At 58.1% G+C, this 23,568-nt stretch overlaps 1 protein-coding gene across 1 annotated transcript in view; it reads right to left on the bottom strand.

Moving 5' to 3' along the window:
* PMEPA1 (prostate transmembrane protein, androgen induced 1) overlaps positions 1–23,568 on the bottom strand; it is a 53,704-nt gene that overhangs the window by 20,098 nt on the left and 10,038 nt on the right.

Below are 23,568 nucleotides of genomic sequence, written 5' to 3'. Positions count from 1 at the left end.
GAGCCTCCCAGACACCAGCCACCTCTTCCGCTCCCTACCCCGTAGGCAAGGCTATTCCAGCCCTTAGTATCGTTGCCTTTTGAAACAGCATCTTCCAGAAGCAGAAACTCCCAACGGCTGGCAAGACCCAGGTTCTAACCAACTGTTCTCGGAAGGAAGGAGAGGCCCACAGAGGCGCCTTTTCTGCATGGAGACGGGGACGCGGCAGAGCCGTGGGAGGCGAGTGGTCCAGCTCTGGATTCAAATCCCGTATGTGTGGCCTCAAGCAGTCATCTGGCCCACCTGCCTTAGATTTTCCCCATCAGAAATAAAGATGGGTCCATAATGTGCAACTTTCCAAGACCGCGGAGACGAAGCGAGCTAGCAGAGGTATACTAAGTTCCCTCAACACTAGCGGATACCCAGCAAGGGAATAGTAACTGGTGGCTATCGTTAGATTAAAAAAAAAAAGTGGGCGGGCGCCTGGGTGGCTCAGTCAGTGGGGCGTCTGACTTCGGCTCAGGTCATGATCTCGCGGGGTTGAGTTCGAGCCCCGCGTCGGGCTCTGTGCTGACAGCTCGGGGCCTGGAGCCTGCTTCGGATTCTGTGTTTTCCCCGGCCCCCTCTCTCTCAGCTCCTGCCCCACTTGTGCTGTCTCTCTCTCTCTCAAAAAAAAAACAACAACAAAAAAAGAAAAAAACATTAAAGAAAAAAGTGGGCAACTCACATGACCCGGCAAGGCATCAGGGCTAAGAAGACGTCGGTGTTCATTTATTAAATGATCTGGAGCGGCTGATACTGAGCACGTAAATTGAATTTGTCTGATAACAGCTGGCGTGGAGACAAGGAGATGACAAACAGCAAGAGAAACCCACATGGAGCCCAAGGTCGGGCTGCAGACACCCAAGGGGGTGGCTGGCTGGGGTCCCGCCCTCGCAAGGCAGAGCTGGGGAAGACGTAGGGGGTCATCCCTCGAGGCCAAAGAGTTTACTTACATGTCCTCCCCTATCCTTGCCTCCCCCGTGGCACACGGATGCCCCCTACCCCGGTCTGTTCTGCACCCAGCAGACAGAGCGATTTTTTTTTTTTAACGTTTATTTATTTTTGAGGCAGAGAGAGACAGAGCATGAACGGGGGAGGGGCAGAGAGAGAGGGAGACACAGAATCGGAAGCAGGCTCCAGGCTCTGAGCCATGAGCCCCAGAGCCCGACGCGGGGCTCGAACTCGCGGACCGCAAGATCGTGACCTGAGCTGAAGTCGGACGCTTAACCGACTGAGCCACCCAGGCGCCCCCGGAACGATTTTTAGAAGCATCAACTGAATCACTGACTCATGCTCCAATTAAAACCCTACGAGGCCGTGCTCACTACACTCCAGCATGCTGGTCTCTTTCCTGTTCCCACCCCAGGACCTTTGCACACGCGGTTTTGCCCTGGGATCTTTGCATGGCTTTCCATGTTACCGCATCAAGGAGGCATCCCAGGTGCCCCGTTCCAAATACCTCTGGATCTGCTGGTGGCCCGCGTCGGCCACGAGGGGCAATGCAGTGTACTGACAGGGGTCCCCATGGGTTTTTCCTGGCTCTGTCTCATTCCGGCTCTCCGTGCCTCTGCCTCTTGATCTTCTGGGGTGAATGACAGCCCCACCTCACTGGCCTGTCTGAGGATCGTAAGGAACCCAGGACGCACGTGGCACGTGGGTAAGTGTTGGCTGCCATGACCGACTAACCTCCTTTAGGGACACGCTTGCCTGTTCGTTGCTGATTTCAAGTCACTAGCAAGGGAGCACCAAGAGAAGGTCCTAGCGGATCTTGTTCTCACGGCATCCCTGGTGGCTAATCCCTGCCTGGCACAGCCCACGACGAGCATCCCAGGCAGGAACGTGTTCACTCTCCCAGGATTCGCACCTCTCCCCGGAGGCCGGAGAAGACACGGGTGTTGACCAAAAACGAAGGGTCTCTCACAAAACTAAATACGTAACTACCGCGTGACCCAGCCGCGCTCCTGGGCTTCGATCCCAGAGAACGGAAAACTCGAGCTCACACGGACCCCCGCGCATGGCTGTTCACAGAAGCCTCCTTTGTGAGAGCCCCGAACTCCAAGGAACCCAGACGCTCGTCGACAGGCGACCCGTTAATCCGACTGTGGCACACCGCACCTTCCAGAACGCTATGCACGAGGAAAAGGCACCAACCGTGGACACACGAACAGCCTGGACGGATCCTCGGAGAATTACCTGGGTGACAAAAGCCAGTCTCAAAAGGCTGCCCTCGCACGCTCCCATTTATAGAACATTTCCAAACTGACAAAATCAGAGAGGTGAACGGATTACAGGTTGCCGCCGGGGGGGGGGGGGGGGGGGGGGGGGAGGGGGGGGGGGGGGGGGGGAGGGGGCGGTTAGCGAAGGCGTGGGTGGGAGGTGGGCGTGGCCACAAGAGGGTGGCATGAGGGGGTCCTCGCGATGGGATCATTTTGTGTCTGGACAGGCACGCAACAGAATTCCACAGAGCCGAACACGTACGTATGCATGCACGTGTGTGTGTACAAATGCACGCTCACCCAAGTGAGTGCCCATCAAGTGGGGGTGTGTGGGTGAGGTCGACGGCTCGTACCAAATGTTGGGTCTGCGGGAGGTGATACTTGTATTCCAGCTACGAAGGCCTCACCACTGGGGGAAGCAAGCTCTGTCTATTTCATCTGTCTGCAAATGCTGCAAACCCACAATTGTATCAAAACAAAAAAGTTTTTTTTTTTAAAAAAGGAAAGATATGGGGGGGGGGGGGGCAACGGCCGCCCCTGGGGGGGGGAAATCCCGCCGCCCCCAACCCCCCCCCGGGGCCGGCACTAGGAGGGTTCTTTCCCGGGGGGGGGGGGGGGGGCGGGTAAGAGCTGAAACAGAAGCCGCCTCCCCCTCTCCCAGCCTCCCTCCCGTCTCCCGCTCCCGGCATCTGCCATGTGGCCGCCGCGGCCAGCCAAATGAAACCGTCTCTCGGCTGTCATCTTTCAACTTGCAGGTCTGGCTCCCAGGTTTGAAGATTCAATTCTAAACACGCCACTTAAAATTTAGAAACGGAGAAAGGAGAAGTTCAGTCACGTCTCAGCACTGGCTGCTAGTGGCTTCCCCCCAGCACGGGGCGAAGAACCTGCAACTTCTTTCCCGAGGGCGGGGGGAGAGCAGCTTGGGTCCCCGCACCGCCCCCCCCCCGACATAAAGTGTCATCCCCGATACAATCAAATGTCCCCAATACGCTGTCTCAGAGGGTCGCTGGATCCCCAAGGTAAAGGACCACCGGGAACGTGTCAAAGTAGAGCCAGTGGGAGGGAGGGAATCCGTCAGGGGTCACCTCAGGCACCGAAGAGGCAGGAGCTGCAGGGACCTTCTGAGGACACGGGCCTCTCTGAAGACACCTGAGTGTCCTCCTTTCAAAGAAGGCTCACCTGTCTTCTCAAGAAACCCGAAACTCAGCTGGAGCTGGTCTGTAAGGAACGCTGGCCCCTCACATCTGAGATGGGTCCACCTCAGCCCCAAACTAGCTCTGCGGAAGCAGCCGTCTGGCCCCACGGGGCTCACGCCGACCAGGGGGGACCGATGCTGGGCCAGCAAACATGCCAACAAGCAGCAACGCGTACCAGCGCTCGGCAGAGACCACGAGAGGGTGGTGACCACAGTGTCCGGGAAGGAGGTGACCACAGTGTCCCTTGGATGGGGCGTCAGGACCGCCTCTCGGAGGTGTGACAGGTGAGGAAAGCTGGGGGGAAGAACGCACCTGGCTGAATGAATGACCAGTGCAAATGCCCTGAGGTGCGAACGTCGGTCACATTCAAGGGCAAGACAGATGGAATGCGGGTAGGAGGAGGGGTCAGCTGCTGGGGCCTGGCGACGGCTGTGGGCGTGTGCCCGGGCAGGGGCGGCACAGAAAATGCGAGTCGGAAAAGGGTTCGGGTGTCACCTTCCGACGTGGTGTTCCCAACAAGGCCACACATCAGAGCTGCCGTGGCACGCAGAGCCCCACGTCCCCCGAATCCAACGGACTGAATCGCCGTCTTTCCGAGGGGGGCCCACGACCTGCAGGCTTCTGGGTTTTTTACGAGCACCCCGCAGCAGACTAACCGGTCTCCGTCAGGCTCTCTCTCCTTCAGTGGGCGAACCATTTGTCCAAACAAACTCCTAGCTGAAGTCCCGGATGCAAAAGCGAATGCGGGAGCCTGAGATTTAGCTGATTATGGTACAAAAGAGAGAGAGGACGAGGGTGGGCAGCTGGCGCCTTGGGTGGTTCAGAGATCCCTGAAGCAACTGGGGTCCCGAATGAACCTAGGAAAAGAACCAGCCCGCTGGACAACGGGTCTCGGGAGCCCCTGGCTCGGGTCACACGCAACATGGATGGACCAGAGAAAAGCCAAAGGCCAGTGCCAGCTTCCCGGTCTTCTGGGGGGCTCTAGCATCGCCCTGGCACCCACACTAGGGCACCTGGCCGGGGTCGGCTCCCCCAGAGGGCTGGCCATCCTCGGCAAGTGGTTCCAGCTGGTGGCGTTGGAGCCTGGCTCACGCCCACCGTTAAGCCCCGCGAACCTGGTCGGACGAGTGGATGGAGTGACTTCTCTGCCCATCAGACACACCAGCGGGGACAGCGTCAGCCGCTGAGGCTTAGCCAGGCTGCGCAGTGCGGTCTATCACTCGAGGCTCCCGACCAGCAGCCGTGGGGAGGCCTGTCATCACCTGCTTTTGACAAAGAGACGCCGGGCCTGCCTACACTCACTCCGCGGCCTCAAGGGCAGGAACTTAGGGTGAAAGCAATGATTCTTACTGGGGACAATTCTGCCCACCAGGGACATCTGGCAGTGCCCACAGACACTGGTGGCTGTCCCCCACTGGAAAGGGGTCCTATTGGCATCTAATGGGTAGAGGGGCCAGGGGCGCTGCTGAACGGCCCCCCCGTGCCCAGGACACCCCACTGAAGAGAACGATCCTGCCCAGATATCCGTGGTGCTGAGGCTGGGAAACCCTGGACTGAGTAGGGCGGCGGGCGAGGCCTCAAGCCCAGTGTCTGGCACACAATACCTGCTCAGTAAACACGGCCAGGCAACAAGAGATCCTAATTAGGTCCCAACACAGAGACAGCAGCCAAGATTTAACTCACACACGATTGGTTCAAAGAATAATAAAACCACCCAGTCCAAAAACTGGATTCGAAAGCACACGATTTGGGGAAAGCCACTTGTCCATTTAACACCGGGGCAGGATATGGCCGGGGGTTGAGGTTGCCTCGGCCCCCCACCCCCGGTCACAGAAACATCCCCTGCGCCAGGCACACAGTAGGCGCTTCATGAAGGCTTACGACAAGAACACGCGTGAGCGAGGGGAACGGCAGCCCTGTGCGCGTGCACAACTCGTTTACGGGCCCCTGTCTGGCGGAAGGAGAAGAAAACCGACCATCGGTGGGGTTCAGGTCAAGGAGAAAGGGGGGGTAAAGGGTTACTATCTGAGAGCCCATTCACCCAAGTACACAGGAGGCCGCAAGCCCGGGACCCCCCAAGGGACCAAGAGCCTGCAGTCTCTGGGACCAGCTGCCATGGTCCTGGAGGGGCCTCCTAATGGCCAAGCTGCGCCCTCTGACCGGCCGGGAAACCCTTCACTGCCAGCTCTCCAGCTAGAAGGCTTTGCACCAGCCCTGGGCCTGGGAGCCCCCACCCGTCCACCCCACCTTCCACCACAGACAGGCCCAGAAAGCGTGCTGCCCACGGCCAGTCACATCCGCCCAGGGGCCAGCGGGCACACGGGCGATGCGTTCGCCTCCAACTTCCCAGTGGGCTCCATCCATCCTTGGTGAACAATCACAGGGCATGATGAGAAACCCGAGCCTCCGGACGTCATTCTGCCCCCAGGATCCACCCCGCCCTCCAAGCCAGCGACCCACCTGAGACCCCGAGGACACCCTGACCCCGGCACGGGCCTCCTTCCTGCCAGGGCAATAAAGGGCCACACGCAAGCTTCCCCGAGCCCCCCAGACCCCACGCTTACAGTGTGCAGGTTACAATGAGGGGGAAACTTGGGGCGCCCGGGGGGAGGGGGCAGCTCAGTCGGTTAAGCCTCCGACTCTTGTTTTTGGCTCAGGTCATGATCTCACGGCTTTGCGGGTTCAAGCCCCGCGTCGGGCTCTGCACGGGCAGCACGGAGCCTGCTTGGGATTCTCTCTTTCTCTCTCTCTGCCCCTCCCCCACTTGCACTGTCTCTCTCAAAATAAATAAAAACAAAAACAAAAACAAAAACAAAGAAGCTACCCAGGGTTTTCCTGAGCTACGGTGGCAACGAGGATACGATCTGCACCAGGGCGGTCCCAGCAACGAGCAGCTTTCCCTTTTTTAAAAAGAAATGTTATTCTCAGGTAACTGTACATCTACAGAAATTGTAAGAAATAGCACAAGAAGATCTCCATATACCCCACACCCCGTTCCCCAGCAGTAGCATCTTGCAAAACTGCATCATCTGTGGCTGTCCCAGAAACTCCCACACTGTTTAGTCTTGTTTTACAGACCAGGGGACGGAAGCCCGGTGGGCACCTGCCCCAGGTCCCCAGCCAGCAGGGCTGTGCCTCTCTCAACCCCCCTCGCCGAGAAATTCTCCACCCCAGAGCTTCCCATGGTTTTCATCCCACCCCTCAAAGCCTCGTGCATGTGTCAGCCCCGCAGAGCCTTCGGAATCAGGACCCCCTGCAAACATCTACCCCCCGCCACCACCACCACCGCATGCTGACGTGACCCCGTTACTCCTCCTCCCTGGCATCACCAGCATCGGAAACCACGTCGTTTCTCTGCTCCCCACTGGGGTCTAAGCATCCCCTTCCGCCCCCAGCTCCTCCGGCGGCTCAAAGGAGCTCCGCCATCTGATGGATGAACAAACAGGTGAGCCTCTTCCCAACACTGGGAGCTGCCCTCTGTCGTGATACAACCTGCCTATCGTGTTTCCACAGCTACATTTAGCGGGAGGCTGCAGCAGCTGTCCGGACAACCCAAGTCATTTCTGGACCCCGCCTCCAAGGCAGGGGACCACCTCCACCATCAATTTGCCGCAGCCTTGGGGCTGGCTGCTCCTCTCTCAGCCTTGGTGTCTGCATCTGTAAAATGGGGGAAATGACTCTCACATTCCCTTGCGAACCAAAGCAAAGTCTTCCCGGAGGGGTGGGGGAGCCAGCTGCTTGCCCGGCTGGTGGGGCGGGGGGGGGGGGCTGCTCCATAACAAATGATGGAAAACAGGGCACCTTAACCAACAGCCCCCACACTCGGAAGACCAGAGGACCCACTGACGAGGCGAAGCACAATCACTCTGGCTGGGACCCCCTGCTCCCTTTCTTTTTAAAATTAAAAAAACCAAAAGCAAAAACAACTCCCTGCAATAGCACCTATTACCCATCGAGGGCCCCGGGCTCACAGCCCCAGTCGCCAGCAGAAACCAACTCATCCTGGAGGAAAGAAAAGTTCAACTGACAAGCTATAAATATTTCTGCTAAATGCTGCTGGGAGTGGGGCTTTCTGCATGAGCGGGCCCCACTGAAAAGGAAGGCGGCTCACCAGATTTGTTTCGAATTATGAAAATAGATGTTGTCTCCCCACATCTGTTTTGCCTGACAAATGAGCACCAGTTCGCCTCCTAAATAAGGCAGCACACCAAGGCTGCCCCAAAACCCCGGCCTCTCCAACTCTTCAGACAGGGAAAACAAATAAGGCCAGGCCTCCCAGATTTGAGCTCCAAAAAGGAGACTTTAAAAATCTCATCTCTCAAGCTGCGGGCTCTTGGGGCGTCTGGGCCACCTACATGCTTCAGCTGGGCTTTCAAAGCTCACGTCTCCCCGCACAAACTGAAGCTGATCTCATTAGGAGGAACGGTATCTTCGGCTGCTCTTTTAAAAGACCAGGAGACATGATCAATTATACAAACGTGAAAACGCAAAAGGGGGGGGGGGCGCCTGGTGGTCGGTTAAGCGTCCGACTTCAGCTCAGGTCATGATCTGGCGGTTCGTGAGCTCGAGCCCCGCGACGGGCTCTGTGCTGACAGCTCAGAGCCCGGAACCTGCTTCGGATTCTGTGTCTCCCTCTCTCTCTGCCCCTCTCCCACTCGCACTCTGTGTCTCTCTTTCCCGATAATAAACATTTAAAGCTTTAAAAAAATTTTTTTAAAATTTAGCCCCCCAAACTCAAGCCAAGAGTATGTTCCTAACATGCTGAAAAAGGCTAATTTTTGGAGGGGAACATCAAGGCCAGTGCCACTCCTCTGCCCCGCTGGCCGGGTGACTGGGTTAATATCATCCTTCTCCTTTAATTACTCCCAGACAGACCCAATCCCAGTGCAGACACGTCTGCCAGCCCGTGGATGTGATCCTGAAAAGCCCATCCTTCTTCTGCCCTGTTCTCGCCCCAGCACCTCGGGGAGGGAGTGGGGCCAGCAGCAGGCATCATGAACCTGGTCATGCTGTTTTGGTCTCTCTCTTTTAAAAAAATTTTTTTTTAACGTTTATTTATTTTTGAGACAGAGAGAGACAGAGCATGAGCAGGAGGGAGAGAGGGAGACACAGAATCCGAAGCGGGCTCCAGGCTCTGAGCCATCAGCCCAGAGCCCGACGCGGGGCTCGAACTCACGCACCGCGAGATCGTGACCTGAACTGAAGTCAGACGCTTAACCGACTGAGCCACCCAGGCGCCCCTGTTTTGGTCTCTCTCTTAAAGAAAGGCCCCTTTTTCTTCATTTTGGACTTTCCTCCTTAAAGATGGACACTGTGGTCCTGGGGGAGTGGAAAGACACCTCAGTGACTGCATTAACTCAAAACAGAGCAAATTCGGCCACCCGACCTCTGTCTTCCAGGGAGAAGGGAATTACAGGTTTTCGGGCTAAAAACCATGAAGAGGTCTGAGTTCTCCCGGCAGCTCATCGTTTCGCCGCCCGCACGAAGCCGGGAATAGTCAAGAGAGCCACACGGGCACAATGGGAGTAGCAGGGTTCGCTCCTGCCTGTGGTTTCTGTTTTGGGAGGAGAAATGAAAGAATCGGGCCAAGAAGCCCAGTGCTTTGGGACGTTATTTTCTCTGTGTCCTATCTCCTACAGATGAAATGCCCAATCCCCAGCCCCCCAGTGCCCCCCCCGCTGCCCCCCCAAGGAAGCAGACCGATAAGCTGGATTTGCTTGGCCTGGCAGAAATGAAATGCAGTTTAGGGATCCCAGGAGACATCCGGTCGGGCCCCCCCTCCCCCCCACCCCCAACCGTCTCCCCACCTTTTGTGCCCCCTACATGTAAAACCCCCGAGGCAGATTGATGCCTGCTGGCTGGAGGGTGGAAATTTATGGCTTTGCAGCCAGGACAATAGTTTTCAGGGGGTCAGTGGGGGCGGGGGGGAGCAAGGCACGTGGTGTCTCTGCCTCTCCATCCTGCAGCGCCCCCTTCTAGTGTCCCTAACATACACCCGGACGGTAACTCAACTCCATTTCCTAAATGCACTGGCTCTGTGGCCGCCTACAGGGGACGGAGTTGAGAAGCCCCCCCACCCCCCACAGCAGTCGGGAGAAAGCCCAAAGTGGCCCACTTTCCTGGTGGATGGCAGGACAATGCCATTTGCAGGTTCAGTTCCTGCAGGGACAGCAATGGTGGCTGCCCCCCCCCCCCCACCAGCGGGCCCTCCGCTCCCACTGCCCGCCCCCTTTCCACCCCTGCAACAATCACCTAGTCGCCATGGCAACGAGGTTAATTAATGCATCTATTTCATAGAAGTAAAACCTCGGACCCATTCAAGGTGCCCTGATATTGTCATCCTTAAAAAAGCCAACCTCTGATGTTTGATGTGTCTATGTGTGCCACGAAAAAAAAAAAAAGGCAAAAGTGATAAGAAGTGGGGAAAGTTTTGGGAAGGGGCGGGGGGGGGGGGGTTTTCCCCCCCCCCGCGGGGGGGGGGGGGGGGAGAAAGCCAGGAATGTCACTTTTCTCTCTCTCTCTCTCTTTTTTTGGTGATGGTATAAAATTAGCACAGTCAAGTAAATGTGTTATAAACACAAACACACTGCCGGGAGGCAAGCGCCTTAATTTTAGGGAGGGAAGAAATGGGAAGGGTCGCAAGAGAACAGTTGGGGGAAGGGGGCGGGCGGGTGGTCAAAATGGTCGGAAAGGGTGGCGGCTGCAACCCTCGAGAGCTGCCCGAACAGGCGAAAAAATTATATAAAACAAGAAAAGCCAGTGTGGGCTCAAGGGGGAGGCCGGGGCAGTCTGGGGCCGAAAACAGTTTATGAGCAAGTGTTTTGAAATCCTGCTTTAAATAAGCCGGTAAATGAATTCAACCTTGTCAGATCTCTCTCCCTCGCGCAGACCAAATACCCCGCTGGTGTGCTGTCTAGACAGATAACAAAGGACTTTTTACAGCGCCCAGAGACGCGCTGACAAAGTAGCCATTTAAAGACGCAATATTGCTTTCTCCGTCTGAAACGATTTGTCAGATGGGCTTAAATGAAAACGCTAAGTTATCGGTCTGATTTGGGGTCTGCCAGTGGCCGGGGCTGGGGGCGGGGGGGTGGGGGGGACGGCAGGGGGACTGGCGGCTCTGGAGAATTCGAAAACGTATCATCTCTGATTGGGCTACGTTCCAGGTCGCTCCAGGCCCGTCCGCGGCTGGCCGGCGAATAATTCTCACTCTTGTTCTCAGAAGCCGAGCGCCAACACGCTCCCGGCGCCTAGTGTGGGCAGTCTCTTGCGCACTTAAAAACAGGGTGGCAATGGGGTTAAAATAAAACGCATTGTGGCGGGGAGGCAGGAACTTGTGCCCCCTGCCTCTGGGGACCCGGAGAACAAATGGGAGGGCAGGAAGTCGGCGTCACCTCCCACTTGGTGTTTTGTGGGACGTTCTTGCCCCAGCTTTTACAAAAGGGCTGCCGCAACACCGGCCATCGCCCCTCCCCGGGAAAGGAGGACAGGACCGGGCCGGCTGGCCTCAGGGTGCATCTCTGGGACACACCCCGTGACCCAGACATAGCCTAAACCAGGGGCTGGGCCTCCATGCAGCCAGGGCAGGGCAGGGCAAAGGGAGCAGAAGCTGTCCCCAAGGGCCGGTGGGCCCGGTGCTACCACCTGGGGCGCCCCGAGAGGGCTGGGTCCCCTAGATGCGGGTCTCTGGTCCCTTCCGTTCAGGACTGCCAGCTTCTGGAGCGAGGCCCGGGGGCCACCAGGAGCCCAACGTGGTGATTCTCTCCACCAGCCTTCGCTGCCTTCTCTGCTGGGGTGCTGGCCAAGCGGCCACTTCCTCCACGTGCCTGTCCCTGCCGGAGGCAGCCTCTACTTCCGAGACTCGCCTGCCCTCCCTCAACCCAGCACCAGGGCAGGCCCTGCTGGCCTCTGCCCCCAGGGGGGGGGCCGCGATGTGGGGGCCACCTCGCTCACATGCTCCAAGCTGAGCCCAGGCCTGGACACACGGCAAACGGTGCAAACAAAACCCTACAGGATGAGGATCCCTACCGAGAAAAGCCGTCTACACCAGAGAAAAGCTGTCTACACCAGTCCACCAGGATTCACTGTGCAGGTGCCATAAATCCTGATGCCTCCCCAGGGGGTTATAGTGACTGAAAACTACTCAAATAAAGGGGGGGGGGATTACAGGCTACATGTCCCCCCTTTTTGGTTTTTGGTCTCCACACGCTCATTTTAATAACTGCTCTTAAAAGGCTGCTCATCTCCACTCCGGTCTGCGGGGCACGGCTGTCTGTGGACGGAACCTCTGGGGTCACCCGGACACGTGGGGTGGAGGTTCGGGAAGACGTCTCCGCTGTGGGGGGACAGGACCCCGGGAGTTAGAACAGCGTCCTCGCTGGTCAAGGGGGTTCGGACGAAGCGGTGGGAAACGGAGGTCCTCACGGTCCCCGAGCTGGACCTTCAGAGGCCAGCCGAGCTGCATGCCATTTACCAGCGGGACCCCCAGCCAGGGACGAGGTGACCCAGTCAGCACTAGAAAGATCCCAGTTCCTCCCTGCACGTGTGAGTCCCTGCCCCCAACACACACCTGCTGTCACTCTCACCTGGTAACCAGGGCGGACGGAATCAGCGACCCCACTCGCCCGGGGCTCCCTCTCCCCAGCCACCCCGCAAGTCGGCCAAGCCGGCACAGGGAATGTTTTTGCCAACTCGTCCCCAGACACAGCCGTGGAGAGTCCTAGGCCTGAAAGGGAATGAGAAAAGGCCTACAGGGCAGGATCGGGGCAAATCCCCACAAAAGCGTCCCGCCCCTCTGGGCACCTTCGCTCCCACCGGGGCCCCCTCCCTGCCCGCCCTTCCCGACCCCGTTCTGCTTTCCCCAGCCTCCTCTCAACCCCGCAAGAGCTTACAAACGGCTCCCGAGAGACTGGAAACAGCTCTCCTTCCTCTCCCTTCCCCGAGGCTGGGCCAGCAGGTGCGGTGGCTTGCGTGGGCGATCGGTGCCACGGGCCACCCCAATTCTGGGGGCTTGTCCCCAGCAGCGCAGAGCTGGGAGAGGAACAAGCCATTCGAAGAGGCAAGCGATGGGCCACCTCACACAGCAGCAAGTGCTGGGCAAGACAAGCCCCGTCTGCGGCTGCCCCCGCCATCAGCCCGCCCTCCGGGGCCTCCGCCGCGCTCCCCACCTGCTCCGGATCCGGAAGGGGCACCTGCGTGTTCCCTCCCCACCCCAAGAGCGATCAACGTCACAGTCGCCATCAGGGGCGAGGGCACCCACTGTGCACGGCGCAGGGAACGCGGATCCGCTCACGAAATCCCCACCCCGGTTCGCCCTGTGGGCAATTACTGTGCCCCCTCATAAGCCCATTTTACAGATGAGGCTCTCAGAGGTGACAGGCCTTGCCAGTCAAGACTGGGTCCGGAAGCAGAGTATCGAGCCAGAGACTGTGTGTCCCTCCTGGGCCAGCGCCAGCTCCCAGCGTGGCCCCGAGCTTTCTGCCACCAGTGGCCACAGGCAGGATGGCTTGGAGGTTCACATCACAGCGAGGTTTCTGTCTGCCTGCCCTTTACGAAGCACCCAGACGGCCCCTAAGTGGGCGGAGGCCGGGAGACGTGGCCTGGCTACAACTCTTCGCACAGTTTCCTGGGCTCGGGCCTGGCTGAGCGCTGCCTCTGGCCCTGGGGTTCCCGCTGGCAGCCCGGCCCAGACCTACTGGCACAGGCTGTGGGGTTTTATTTAGACGATGTCAGCTAAGCAGGCCTGAGGGGGCGTCAGCTTGACTGGGTTTCACAGTGCATTTGTCAGGAGCTGCCTCCATCATTACAAATCGGGGCATGCTTTGCTGGTAGGACTGCTCACTCGACGGGCAGGCGGGGACAACGGGCTGCCTCCTTTGAAACTGTTGTCCCTGCGCCCACTCCCACCCCCCTTCCTCATTCGGGGAAGGTTTCTTCCTGCCTGGGCCCGAATCCCACTCTCTGAGGCCCCTCCCCAACCCCTGACCCCCGCAGAACAAAAGCGAGCATGAGCGTCTAGACCTCCAGTCTGAACGTGAGAAGGGGGCATTGTACGACCGGGACGGAGGCCTGGCCTCCCAGGCGGAAAGGTCGGGGCGCCGGGGCGAAGCGAGGATGGCTCTAGCCGGGCCTGCCTCTCCGGTCCCACGCACTGCCTGTCCCTCCTGGAAAACAGATGTGGCCAGGGCTCCGCGCCGGGAATCCGGGCTGGGTCACTGCCAAGGCTGGATGCGCTGTCTCCAAACGAAAAGTGGGGAATCCCTCGGCCCATCACTAAAGGAACAAATCCACGGGAGGCCCTGGATCCAGGCAGCAAGCATACACAGAAGCCATTTATCAGGATGACCAGTTTAGAAAACTCCCACGTGTAGCCTGGGCGGACGTGACAAGGACAGAGAGACCCCCCGCGGGGACTCGAGGGTCTTCCTGAGTCTGGAAGGCCTTGCTCCAAGCCCGGGGGAGGGGACATGCTCCTGGATACCTGGCCATGGCTGCTGGCTGTGTGGCCCCAGGCCCCTATGCACCCTCTCTGGGTCTCACTCAGGGACCCTTGTCTGTAAAAAAAAAAAAAAAGAAAAAAAAGGCTTGAATCCCATCTGTGGTTTTGCAGACTTATCTTACCAGCAGGAGCCTTTGTTGTGTACGAAAGTCTGGCTTGGGAGCTCGAGGTATTACACAGACACAAACAGCACTACAGAGCAGTGACACGTGGCCCGGGGGAGTGAGGCTGTGCATCCACAGCAGCTGAGGTTGATGGGTCACTTACTATGTGCCGGGCACTGGCAGAGCCTCGCCCAACACTTGTGTCCTTCTCACCTTGGTTCTCAGACAGAAACGGTTGGCATCAGCCCATTTGACAGACAAGGAGCTCGAGACTCTGAGGGGCAGAGAGCCGTGCCAGAGGATGGGCAGGAGGTCCCCACGGGGCCTCCCCGTCCCAAGGAATAGATGCCGGGCAGCTGTGACAGAGCAGACAGCCTGAAGGGGACGTGTGCTTCCCCTTCCCAAAACTGCTGGGGGCGGGGGACGCGGGCGCATCTCCCCCAGCCTTTGCCACCAGCTCTCTGATCAGCCTTCCTTGCAAAGGCCTGGAGCTCGGCCGGCAGGGTACTTTCCGCAAATTGAACCCACCTTCGTGTGATGGGATGACAGCCATTTGGACTTGTGTCTTCGTCATTTACCAAGTCCTTTGAAATTTTGTTAAATAAGGAGCACAAGCCGCCTTTTACCTTCAGAAGCACCGAGCCATTTGCACATTCTCCCCTGCACGGGTGCTGCGCGCTGCCCTGGGCGTCCTCGGGGATCCTCCTTGGAAACAGCAGAAGCCAGAAAAGCAGGCCCACAGGTGAGCCCCGGGATCCCCGGCCAGGAATCCGTCCTAGGAAGCACTCAGGGAACCAAAGTCTCACGGATGCCCGCCTCCGTCCCTGCTGCCCAAGGCTGATTAGGATCCAGGACCCGGGCTCCTGAATCTGCATCTCCTCCTAGAAAATTGCGGAAATGCAGGTCCCCGGCTCACTCCCCAAGTTTCTCGATCAGCACCCCGGCAGGAAAGCTGGGAAGCGTCTCCTTTTCAGAAAATTCCATATCTAAGCGAACCGTGGCACCTGATAAATTAGGATGCGTCCACACCACGGGATCCAGGTTCCCCTCAACTTACAAGGTTGATGGAAAAGCAGGACCAAGAGAGAAAGACGGTCCCGTCGTACCCAGCCCGCCTGTGCCCCTGTCGAGTCGCGTCCTGTAGGACTTCCCACAAGCCGTGCCATACATTCAGTGGTTTTCTTGTTTAGTTTCTGTCGGCCATACTTGAGTTTGTCTTTTTCATGGCTGTATACTTCTAGGACGTTCAGCCCAACCCACGGTAGGTACTCAACAAATGTGTTGAATGAGTTCATGGATGAAGGAGTAAAATGTTGAGGGAAGTGACCCATCCGAAAGGTTGCTAAATGAACACGAAATCACGGGTGATGCACCCCGCCCCAGCCTCTGGTGTGGGGCAAGGGGACCCTCCTTTCCCGGCTCTTCTGCCTCATCAGCACACCCACAAGAGGGGCTGGGCTGGGGTCCCCAAAGCAGGCTCTGAAGGGGGAGGGGCTGTGACTCGTGGCTGAGTCACAAAGGGTCTCTCTCCAGGCAGGTCGTGGCAAGGGTGAAGGAGTTGCCAGGACTTAATGACAGAACACGCTGCCATTTCTGGAGCATTTACAAGGCACTGAGCACTGAGCTAAGCACATATTGTCTCATTTGATCCCCACTGTGATCCTATGAAGTGACTCTTAGGATGCCCATTTTACAGATGAAGAAACAGAGGCTCAGAGTCGGGAAGCAACCCCAGGCACGCTCCCTTAGTGATGGGGGCTGTCTGGCTCCACAGCGGGCGCCCCACTGCCTCCCCCTTCTTGGGGCTGGGTCCTCCGTGTCCGCTCACTCCAGACACACGGGGTCTGGCCTTCTCAAGGACGTCGACAGGCTGCAGGCATCAGGATGTACCCGGGAACTCATGGGGGTGCAGGGGTAGGTAATGGGGCCATCAGGGCCAGAAGCAGGAAACCACGGATGGCCAGGAGAGAAGGGCAGAGGCCCCAACCTCGCCATCCCCAGGGCCAGGTGTCTCTGGACCTGGTCCTCCTCTGCTCAGACCCTTGTTCCTTCCGAGGAACCTGTATCGCCTGGCAGCCAGTGGGGGATGGGCACACCAATGGCCACTCTCGCTCCAGGGCGAACTCCCTGGGGGCAGAGGCTGCCAGATGCAGAAGAGGCAGAAAGGCCTCTCCCGTGCCGGCTGGGGCTGCTGGCCCGGCCCCCACTGGCAAGGTGGCCCATGGAAGTCGGAGTCCACCCGGGGCTCCCGGCCTCGCCTGGACACTCTTCAGGGCGGAGACGAAAGGCAGAGCTCTAGGAGCCCTGAGTTACCATCCTTCCCAGTGACCGAAAGCTGACGGGCAAGGTCAGATCCCTGAGGGGCCATGATTCTTCTCCTTTGGTGGACCCCACTGCCCACACTCGGCTATATTCGTGGGCATGAGAGCCAGACCGCTAGGGCTAGAGTCCTGGCTTTGCTACCCACCAGCCGTACGACCTAAGGCCGGCGCCCTCTAAACCTCAGTGTGCACATCCCTGCAATGGGTCTATTGAAAGGAAATCTCTGGGGGCCGGTAGGGTTCCAAACCACCAGAAGAGTGCTGGGCAATGTTCCCAGGGACACAGTGGGGGTGCCCAGGAGCTGTCACGACCATTTTCCCGGCTGATTCAGTCCCTGCTGTGGGTCAAGGTCTCCGGGAAAGCGGTCAACCCCAAATCTGGCCAGAACTAACCAGGCAAAAATCAGGGCACAAAGAGACAGCACAAAGCCCAGGCAGGCCCCCACCCCTGCATTCCCACCGGTGCGGCCAGGACCTTACACATTCCAACCGAGCTGCAATGCCTCTGTGGGTTGCCCATAAAAATTCCTAGACAGGTAGTCAGGTAGGAGGCCGGGCCCGGGATGAGCAGGGAGAGGGCAAGGAGGCGAGCACCCACGTGCCCTTCTCGGCCCTACCAGTCAGGCCAGTGGGCCGAGGGAGTAGCCATCTGGCCTCTTCCTTCCTTGCAAAGGTCTCTGCGGCAGCCGCCGGCGGTGGGTCCCTCGAGGGACTCAGGCCTCTGAGGAGGCTCAAGTCTGGTTCACTGGGGCCGGGGGGGGGGGGGGGGGGTCTTCGAGGAGCTCCCTCCACCACTGGTCACGCGCAAACGGTTTTGAAAACGGTAGACATAAGCACAAACTCTGCCAGACCCCAAGCCAGAGAACGTCCCCCAAGGCCTCCGTCACGGGGGCTTTCCCAGCAGTGACCAGGTGATGGAGGGGTGACGCGGTGTGGACAGCGTCAGCAGAGGTGCTGGCAGGAGCCCACGCACCCCTGCGGGGCCCCCCAGCTGGACACACCTGGGCCCCTTGCTTCGCTGGTCTCCCAACGCGTCTCCCGCTCCCCAGAGCCAAAAACATGCGTTAGGAGGGCTAGGTGATAAATCACAGATCTACCCCGCAAAGCATGGAACCGTTTCAGGCACCGGAGGGCGATTCGGTTAGGGAGGGTTTTTTTCCATTACAAAAAAAAGAACTTAAGAGATCTTGGTTAAAACACACACACGGATCCGATGACAGGCAGCCCCGCCCCCTGCACACTTTGTGGGGCGCCCCGAGAGTCCAAACGGGCACCGGGTTGGCTTCCCCGGCACGAGCACCATCCCGAGAACAAGGCAGGAGTCCCATCACCTGCCTGACGCTGCTCCGTGTCTGACCCCACCCCCTCCACCCCTAACTCTCTGCCTGTGAACTTGCCCTTTGGGCCCCCTCTGTTCGGGGTTGGGGGGGGCGTAACCCCGTGACCTTGATCTCATTAGAATTGAGTTAACCCTGACCTTCCAACAGCTGGGTGACCTCAGAAGACCAAAGAGCAAGGTGCTTCCATTCTGCAGGAGACCCCGGGAGTCAGCTATTCAGGACCCCCCCCCCCCCCCGAGGAGTCCTTGGCAGGAACCTCTTAGAACGGGCCCCCCAACCAGGCTTCCAGATTTCTGCCATTTCCAGATACCAGTTCAAGGAAGTAAAATTCCTAAATATTTTAATTTTAAAATTTAAATTCTTTTTTTTTTTTTAAGTTTACTTAATGTTAAGAAATAGAGAGAGAGAGGGAGAAACGCAGTGGGGGAGGGACAGAGAGAGGAGGACAAAGGATTCGAAGCGGGCTCTGTGCTGACAGTGCAGGGCCTGCTTGGGGTTCTCTCTCTCCCTCTCTCTCTGCCCCTCCTCCTCTCTCTCTCCCTCTCAAAATAAAATAAACTTTCTAAAAAAATAAAATAAAATTCAAGTTCTTAAATATTCAACTCACTACCTAGCCTGGTCCTCAACAACACTCATGAAATCAGCGATGTGCTTGTTCCATTTTTCCTAACACATTTAACATGCATTAGCCCAAGTACTTAACTACGAAATCTGAAATGCCCATCCCCATGCCTTCGGAAATGTTCGCACAGGCCACCGGTTTGCCGTGGGCCTGTCGAGTTCTCCAAACTCACGAGGCAGGACAGTTGCGACACAGGTGGCTTCAGCGGGATCCAGGGGCAGCTCGGCCAATTAACCCTGGACGAGCGTGCCCTGGGGCAAGTGACTTCTCCTCTACACCTCAGTCAGCCCGTCCTGTCTGAAAAACAGGTCTAGTAACAACGGCTGCCTCTGGGGCTCCCCTAGGGCTCCCCGTGGCCCGGCGCCTGGCACACGGCAGGCATTCAGCGACAATGCGACGGCCAGCAGCGAACCCCACTGCCACTCACAGCCCAAGAAAGCGAGAACACGAACACCCTCATTTTACAGACCAAGTGGGAACCCACGACCGCGATGCAACCCCTGTTCTGAACCGGCCCCTGAATCTGAGGCCACTCTGCGTGTTCTGTCCCCTCTGCAGAGAAGGCTGGCCGGGGGGACCCCAGCGTGCCAGCCCCACACTCCCCAGGGAGGCATGCTCTGCCCGGGGACCCACAGCAGCATTCTGAGGCCCAAGCCATCTGTCAGCCGGCAGGAACGCGGCCTCGGTGCTCCGGCCTGAGTAACCGCCTCCCCCAGACATGATTCATACCTGTCTGGGGTCACCCACATCCTCACTCCCCGCAGAGGAATGCAGGCCAGGTGAGGCGGGCAGGCGGGCTGGCATCGGTGGCTGGCGGGACCGTGCCAGGCTGGGGCAGAGGTGTGGCCTGCAGAGTCTCCAAGGACTCGGCTGTGACCCCGAGTGCCCCCACCCCACCCCGGCTGGGGCTGGACGGACGTCCGGGTCTCATGGACTCATTTATGGGGCCCAGATTCAGGTTACAAAACCTTTTCCCCCTGGAGGCGGCTGGCACTCCACCAGTGAACAAGGATTCCTCTGGGTCCGGCTTGGCCCATTTCCAGTCCTCTTGCCCCAGTCCACACCGCAACTCTGAGATTCCTCCACACAGGGAACACTACTTGCAAATAAAAAGACATCACTACCGACCCATGCTACGCAACGGACCCCAAAGTCGGGAGACGGAGTGAGCAAAGCGGAACAAAGACAGTGAACACATGTACACGGGGGGGGGGGGGGGGACTTCATTTACGCAAAACTCTCCACGAAGAAAGACTGACCCACAGCGACTGCCTGGGGGAGGGGGTGGGGCACAGGCCGGAAAGGGGCAAGGGGCACTTGTCCAGAGACGGAAGGAGCCGCGTCTCAATCCGGACAGGCGTCCCATGCACACATTTGCCACAACTCATCACAGTGTATGCCGTGGCTGTGCACTTTGTGTCTGTAAATTATGCCTCAATAAACATGTCACAGCGGGGAGAACAGGTTCCAGAGGAAGTTGAGCAACTTAAGGGAAGAGAAGGGACAGTGAGCGCACGAGGTCTCATGGGGTCTTCTTTCTTGCGTAGGTTTGATCAAACCCATTTTACAGAGAAGAACACGGACGAGGAGACTGTAGGGGACAGAGCCGAGCACGGGCTCATCGGGCAGGTCAGGGACAAGAAACCTGTCCAGAAAGAACATTCTGCCTTCAAAACCGGGGGCCCGCCAGTGCCCTGTCTCTGCCTGTCTTCTCCACCGCTAGCCCTTGTGCCAAGAAACCTTTTCTTTTTTTTAAAATGTTTATTTATTTTTGAGAGAGGAGGGGGAAGGGGCAGAGAGAGAGAGGGAGACACAGAATCCGAAGCAGGCTCCACGCTCCGAGCTGTCAGCACAGAGCCCGACGGGGAGGGCGGGGCTCGAACTCCTGAACCGTGAGATCATGACCCGAGCCGAGGTCGGACGCTCAACTGACCGAGACCCCCAGGCGCCCCCAGAAACCTTTTCAAAAAGGCGAGTGCCACCTCTGGTGGAGGAGAAGGCCTCCCACGGGTCCCTGAGAGCCCAGAAGGCGAAGGTTGCGGGCGGGTCCCTCCGAGCCCAGGTTCAGGGCCGCATGGGGCCAGCCACGGGGAGCAGAACAAGAGGCCAGGACGCCGAGTGCCCACCCAACCCCAGGCGACGCCCCTGCCCCCGAGTGGAGGCCTCAGGGATCCCTCAGCTGGTCCAAGCACCTGGTCCAGAACACAACCACCAGGTCTGCTCTGTGTCAGGCGTCAAGAACACCCTGCATCCTGCTGCTGACCCCAGGCGGGACCCACGTGAGAGGCAGCGCCGTCCTGGTGCACGGAGTTCCCGTCGGTGGGGGGCATCCTTGCGAGGACAACAGTAACAGAAGCACGCCTCCAATTAGCAGAAGGGCTTTGGGCTGAAAACCGGCCCTGGTTTCCTCCTCCTCCTGGCTGGGCCTCAGCTTCCCTGCGGCCACACCCTGGAACCAGCCAGAGGGTTCTGCATCCCGGCTGCCCGGCCTGGGGTGCACCTGAGGGTCAGGTTCGCGAGCCCCCAGGTGGCCGCAGGAGGGGCGTTCCAAACGTGATGTTCTCTAGGCTCACTCCACGCCGTCTCAGGAGCCCCCGGCCCTGCCCAGCACCCACAGGTCACGGTGACCCTCTCTCCCTTCAGCTGCGGCTCAGCGCTGAACAAATTCCTGCTCTCTTGGGCCTGAGTCCCAGGGACGGCGGCCAGGTGACCCCCCCCCAGGAAGCGACGTGGAGGAGAGGCCTGAACAAGGTGGTGAGAGAATCCTGAGGGCAAAGACAGAGAGGACACACCCTTGGGGTGGGTGACAGGTGGTTCTGACATTTAGGGGATGGTGGGCAAAGGGGATGATGATCGGAGCCCCGATGCCCAAGTTCAAATCCTGTTCTGCTCCTAGCCATCTCCCACCTGTAGCACACAACCTAGCTCCGCCTCCTCAGGGGCAAACCAGGGCTGACACAAGGACAGTAAGGCAGGGCACGAGGAGCAGCCACAACGTCACTGCGGGCAGACTCTCAGAAAACGATCAGATGGACACAGTTGCTGGCACCAGGTGCCCACTCCCTAAGCACTGCCCTGCCTCCCAGCCTCTCCTCTTTCTGGTTCTTCTTCCCAAGCCCCAGCCCTCCTCGCCTGAGTCTATTCTGGGGAAAGGGTCCAGAGCTCATTCTCGCTAGAGTGTAAAGGAATGCTATGATGTCCAAGGGGAGAGAGGCTGTCGAGGCAAAGTGGAGGTGCTTCTGTGACATGTGGGCTCGTGACCCTGATTTTAAAGAGGGACAAATGGAGTGCTGTCGGGGAGCTAAGGAGTAACAGGGACGGGGTCTCGCCAAGCACGAGCCTGGAGACGGACCCAAGCCTGAGAACAGAAGGCAGGGGCTGCAGCAACCCGAGGGCAGTGGCAGCGGGGGTGGGGGTGGGGGGTGCACATTCCTAGAGCTCACAGCAGGGGCTGCCCGGGACTTGTCTTGCACTTCGGAGGGAGCCCTGTAGCCCTTGTCCCTTCCCCCGCCGCACCTCTCTGCACGGACAACTCCCAGCTTCCTTCCACAGAATCATCTACGTCATGGTCGAGCTCTCTCTGAGCCCCGACTGGAGTGGACAGGGGACCACCCTGGGGAAAGTCTGAACCCAGCAGGAGCAGAGGCTGCTGTGGGTTAGCAACGTCACAGGCAGGAAAGGGCAGTGCGGGACCGGCCACCATGCACTCGTCCCTGTCCACACCCTGAAGTCACAAAGCCGCTCAGTGAACATGGGCTGGGTTCTCCCACAGCTCAAGGGTCACAGGAGCTGGGGATTCCCAAACTGGAGAGACAGGCCCTCCTCATTCGGTGATGCAGAGGGCAGGATCCAGCAGAGTGAGTTACGCAGACGGAGAGTCGCCAGAGAAGCGGGGAGGAATATTCCTCAACTACACGATGATGACCCTGCAGGCAGGGCCTGGATTTACATGGACAACTGGAAGCTGGGCTCGTAATTACACCTCTGGGCCACGCAGCAAGCAACTCTAATTAGCCTCTAGATGGGAGGGTAGTGACAATTTTATTTAGGGCCAAAAGTTAAGTAATAAAATTAGGCAAAACAGCAGCTTCACGCACGAGTCCCCCAACTTTGCAGAGTCACGAAAGACTTCACAACTGCAAACATCTAACAACTGCCATTGTTCGAGAAAAGACGGGAGGGTGGGGACTGGCCTCTGACCCTTAAGCCTAGACCTGTATAAACTGTTCCATGGGTGGACCCAGTCGATGGATGTTTTTTTTTTTTTTTTTTAATGGCAACATTCTCTGTATTGGTGCCTTTAAAAGGACGCTCTGCTCCAGGACACCGATGGGGGAGTCCCCGCGTGTCGGCCCGCTGGGGAACAGGGCTCCGTAAACACGGGCGAGATACACCTGAGATACAAACACACTTAGCTGTGCTCCAGCGTTAACGATCACCAGCAGCAAAGGGCCTGTTGGTGTTACTTAATCGGTTCCGTTCGCCGATGTAATCGACACCCTCTCCATCATCTCAATACACCCACCTCTTTCTCCCCTCCCATAAATAGATTAGGAAAAATCGTTTCCTGCGATGGCCGTGACCCCGACGGCTGCCAGGCTCAGCCTGGTATGAATCACTCCAGGCTCCCCGCGACGGCATTCTGAAACGACTGAATGATAACGGGGCGGCACAGACACCAATAAATGAATCATGCCTTCCGCAAGACCAAACCTTTGGCTTTTACAGACACCAATTAGAAAGTAGAAAGAAGAGAACAAAGAAATTACTCAGGGTGTTTGCGCAAAGTTGATCCATAGGTTTACAGAATTATTACCGACTAAATTGTTTTTAGGAAGGCAACGAGGGCCGTGACCGGGTCCCGTACGGCAGCCTATCGACCCGGGAATTTGTAAAACGGGGCGGGGGGCTCCCAGGGACCTCACTTTCCACTTGCTTCTGGCGGGTTATTTAAGACCTTAACGAAATCCTTAACACGCGCAGCCGCGTAAGCGAGGCACAGGAAGTAAGCACGTACAGCCACGGTCTCGGTCAAGATCTTGGTTTTAACTTTTATTTTTTGTTCTGCACGCGTAACAGAGATTCTCTCTTCTGCGGCCAGGATCCTGCAACACGGCGTCGACAGGAACCAAACGCTCACACGATTTCTACACCGACGTCAACCGCAGACAGTTCAGCGCGAAGCTATTTTACCTACTATCAAATGGAGGGTGTAATGAAGGGATAGCGTGCGCGGGGGTCCCGTGCAAG

This window comes from Panthera uncia (genome assembly GCF_023721935.1).
Source record: "Panthera uncia isolate 11264 chromosome A3 unlocalized genomic scaffold, Puncia_PCG_1.0 HiC_scaffold_11, whole genome shotgun sequence".
NCBI lineage: Eukaryota > Metazoa > Chordata > Mammalia > Carnivora > Felidae > Panthera > Panthera uncia.
Note: the sequence above shows the minus strand (reverse complement) of the source record. Positions and strands in the feature narration are given on the sequence as shown.